The sequence below is a fragment of the Rhagoletis pomonella genome, unplaced genomic scaffold (assembly GCF_013731165.1).
Source record: "Rhagoletis pomonella isolate Grant_MI unplaced genomic scaffold, Rhpom_1.0 Rhpom_scaffold_00007, whole genome shotgun sequence".
Taxonomy (NCBI): Eukaryota; Metazoa; Arthropoda; class Insecta; order Diptera; family Tephritidae; genus Rhagoletis; species Rhagoletis pomonella.
Window position 1 is genome coordinate 859,460 of NW_023458561.1, and position 3,968 is coordinate 863,427.

The window sequence follows — 3,968 nt, forward strand, 5'->3', positions numbered from 1 at the left end:
TTATTTACAAATTGGGTTTGAAATATGCCCTTTTTTGTAAAATTCGGAAATTAGCGTACATTTATCAATCCTATTCTCCTTAAAGCAGCCATTTTACCAATATATTTTTGTATTCCCCTTCACTTTACACTTTACTCGATTAGTTATAACTTGCTTTACGACTTTAATATTAACCAATTAATCACAATTCATTAAATAAAAATACCTTCAAAATCACGCGTCTGACTTTGGTTGCATATGCAAATTAAATGGCGGAGTTCAGTTGTCAAACTCCAAAATATGCAAAAGAATGAGAGACAAAAGAAGATAGGATATAACCCAGTAAGCATTAAAAATATACAAAGGTGTTCTCTGAAAAGGTGTTCAGCTCCTTTTCTTCGCAAAACAGAAAGGAGAATTCTAATGCCTGAGGGTTATGATCCCTAAGTGCGGCCGAAGGCCGCCTACGCAGAAAGGTGTTCTCTGCAAAAGGTGTTCAGCCCCCCTTCTTTGGCAACACAGAAAGGAGAATTCTACTGCCGGAGGGTTATAATCCCTAAGTGCGGCCGAAGGCCGCCTACGCAAAAATGAATTCTACGCAAGAATACATTTGTTAAAAAAAAACATTTTTTTTTATAAAAACTTGTTTTTTATATTTTTGATTAACTTTTTTATTCTTTATTCAAAATCGACCGATATTTAATTTGGCATAATTTCTTTTATTAAAAAATCCCACGGTTTCTGTTAGTTGGGTCATATTCCACTTCAAACTGCTCAGTTTGCCTAAGAAAATTCCGTTTCCCCCCTTATTCAAACGGTTCCCTAGGGGCCTGTGGGAGGAGCCCAAGGGGGTACGCCTTTTTAGAAAGCTGGGCCTGTCCTCTTTCTAGTGGGAGGAGTTTGAGTTTATTTTATTAATATAAGAAGTGATTTATGATGCGCTCAAATTTAAATAATTTATATGATCTCTTTAATTTACAAAGAAATTTATAAATTTTATAAATTTATTAATTATTTAATTTTCAAGCAATTTAGCATTTCAATCCAATACCACTCACGACGATAGAACTATCGATACTATCGATATTTTCAACTATCGTTTCGAAAACTATCGAGTGGCGGTACTATCGATAGTATCCCAGCTCTACCGTAAATAGGCACTGTGCAAAAACCATGATGCAATAATAGCTTCGTTCCCCACGCTTTCCGGGCTGCTCCGGTAATTAGAGAGTAAAAATAAGTTACTCTCACACAAGTGTCAAAAATGTGCCAAAAGTGCCCATAGCGTGAGGAACGCAAAAAACCACATTTCGTGCCCGGAATCAACATATCAGCTCTAAACAATGATTTTACGTGTATTTATCTTATATGGCTAATAAAATTACCAAATAACTACATTTTCTGAAAATTCTGTGATATTTTGCACTTTTGTTTTTATAAAATTTGCTTTCGGATTTAAACAACAACAGCAGTTATTTCAAATTGCCCTTTTGCACATTTGTGCCCGGAAAAAAAGTCCGGGCTGTTTCGTGCACAAAGAAGAAGATATTTACGATCCAAAAGTGGAACGTATTCGCTCTCTATTACCCATTTTTCTAGCGCGAGGAACGCTTTCTCTGCTGCTTTGGGCACCCGTGGGTACCCGCGGGCTCGTGTGGAACAAACCTAATACAAGGTGTTATCAGTTGGCAACTTCTCGCTCCAATTCCGCCATATTGACTGCCTTACAGGCTAACCTAATATTCACGCACGCCGCCAATTTACTGTCAAAAATTTCTCATGCAGATACAACTTGTATAGGACCAACCGAAATTGAACGGCGTGCGTATGAAGCTAACTCAATTTCCAATTTTTGTTCTGCGTGACATTTTGATTTGACGTTTCGCTCAATGAAATCAAATGCAAACGCACGCAAGCCAATTTCGGGTGACGCAAAAAAACAAATTCGACGGCGTGCGTACCAAAACGCAAGCCGCGAATATTAGGTTAGCCTGTTAGCTGAAACAGTGTTACTTCTTTAACAATTCTTTGCCTAATAATATGGTTGAATTTTTTTTTCTCTCAGTATACACATTTTGTTTTCTCAAAAAGGTTTTATATCTTATTTTATTTCATTTCATTGCGAATATACTATAAAAAAAGCAAATTTTGTTTAGAAGAAAATATGAAAATTTATATATTTCCCCCAAATGGGGATTAATTTCTTCCCGTTTTTCTTCTTATTCTACTGAGCTAAGGCAGTGTCAAATCGAGCTGTCCCAACTGATACCACCTTGTATTATTTCATCATGTGTAAAAACAGCTGAGCTACAGGCATGTCAAGCTGCAATAGGTTCTTTCCCGTACGCAACGCGTTATCCCGCGGGTGCCCAAAATAGCGCAGAAATCATTGCCGTACTCAACAAAATGGGTAATAGAGAGCGAAAATTTGAATGTTTTGGATCGTAAGTGTCTTCTTCTTCCTGCCCAAAACAGCCCGGACTTTAGGTTCTTTCCCGTACGCAACGCGGGATCCCGCGGGTGCCCAAAATAGCCCAGAAATCATTCCCGTACTCAACAAAATGGGTAATAGAGAGCGAAAATTGGAACGTATTGGATCGTAAGTTTCTTCTTCTTCCTGCCCGAAACAGCTCGGACTTTTTCTCCGGGTAAAAATGGATAAAGCGTCAAAGTGCATATCAGCTGTTTTGTGTATACATGTTGTCTGCATCACTTGGTGCTTTTAAAGAATAGTGAATGTATTATATTCTTAAAATCAAATTTGTGAAACAAAAATTCAGTTTCCAAGAGTTTGCATTTAAGTGACAAAAACAACTTTCCGTCCATTTTGACCTACCTTCGCCAAAGTGCACTACTACCTTGGTCACTAATTTATTTACAAATTGGGTTTGAAATATGCCCTTTTTTGTAAAATTCGGAAATTAGCGTACATTTATCAATCCTATTCTCCTTAAAGCAGCCATTTTACCAATATATTTTTGTATTCCCCTTCACTTTACACTTTACTCGATTAGTTATAACTTGCTTTACGACTTTAATATTAACCAATTAATCACAATTCATTAAATAAAAATACCTTCAAAATCACGCGTCTGACTTTGGTTGCATATGCAAATTAAATGGCGGAGTTCAGTTGTCAAACTCCAAAATATGCAAAAGAATGAGAGACAAAAGAAGATAGGATATAACCCAGTAAGCATTAAAAATATACAAAGGTGTTCTCTGAAAAGGTGTTCAGCTCCTTTTCTTCGCAAAACAGAAAGGAGAATTCTAATGCCTGAGGGTTATGATCCCTAAGTGCGGCCGAAGGCCGCCTACGCAGAAAGGTGTTCTCTGCAAAAGGTGTTCAGCCCCCCTTCTTTGGCAACACAGAAAGGAGAATTCTACTGCCGGAGGGTTATAATCCCTAAGTGCGGCCGAAGGCCGCCTACGCAAAAATGAATTCTACGCAAGAATACATTTGTTAAAAAAAAACATTTTTTTTTATAAAAACTTGTTTTTTATATTTTTGATTAACTTTTTTATTCTTTATTCAAAATCGACCGATATTTAATTTGGCATAATTTCTTTTATTAAAAAATCCCACGGTTTCTGTTAGTTGGGTCATATTCCACTTCAAACTGCTCAGTTTGCCTAAGAAAATTCCGTTTCCCCCCTTATTCAAACGGTTCCCTAGGGGCCTGTGGGAGGAGCCCAAGGGGGTACGCCTTTTTAGAAAGCTGGGCCTGTCCTCTTTCTAGTGGGAGGAGTTTGAGTTTATTTTATTAATATAAGAAGTGATTTATGATGCGCTCAAATTTAAATAATTTATATGATCTCTTTAATTTACAAAGAAATTTATAAATTTTATAAATTTATTAATTATTTAATTTTCAAGCAATTTAGCATTTCAATCCAATACCACTCACGACGATAGAACTATCGATACTATCGATATTTTCAACTATCGTTTCGAAAACTATCGAGTGGCGGTACTATCGATAGTATCC